Here is a 715-nt window from a genome sequence, read left to right on the forward strand (position 1 = left end):
CATAATTTTGCGTCATTGAGTGACTCATTAACTGTCCTCTGAAAGTCTTTTTCGAATTTTTACCAGTGTATCAGCCAGTGTAACAACTATTTCATTGTATCAATATCATCCAGCTCACCAATTGTCCCACACTTATGAGCATTCTTTATCGCGTTATTTTCTTCAACAAGCTCATCATCAAGATTATCATCCGTAGGAGTCATCTTAGACATCATCAATTATCATCCATCATCATCAGCCATCACTTGTTCTTTGAGAACTTCATTCCATTCTCTTTACATCATTTGCCATACAAAACCCATCAAGGGTTGCATCATCGTAAGTTTGGTAGACTTTTTACCTCTTTTACTTTTATCACATTGAGGGAACATCTTACCATTTCGAGTTTTTAAAAACTCTCCAATTTCCAACTCGGTTGCCATTTGTACCCTCAGAACATCGTTCCAATCTCTTACTTAAAAGTAATTCTCTCCCTTCTTAAACACTTTTGCACTAAAAAGCACAATATGCTTTAGAACTCTTACAGACACTGTATTTACCACAACATTTATACCTTTGACTGACAAATGATTTTATATAAATTCTAGAAATGAGCCGTGATGGCTCAGGGGATAGAGCGTTCACCTTCGAATGAGCTGAACCGGGTTCGAATCCCAGTGCCGTAGAGAGCTTAACTCGCGCCCGGGGCACAATACCTTTTTAGCGCCCCCCCCCC

Source organism: Parasteatoda tepidariorum, chromosome X1, assembly GCF_043381705.1.
Source record: "Parasteatoda tepidariorum isolate YZ-2023 chromosome X1, CAS_Ptep_4.0, whole genome shotgun sequence".
Taxonomy (NCBI): domain Eukaryota; kingdom Metazoa; phylum Arthropoda; class Arachnida; order Araneae; family Theridiidae; genus Parasteatoda; species Parasteatoda tepidariorum.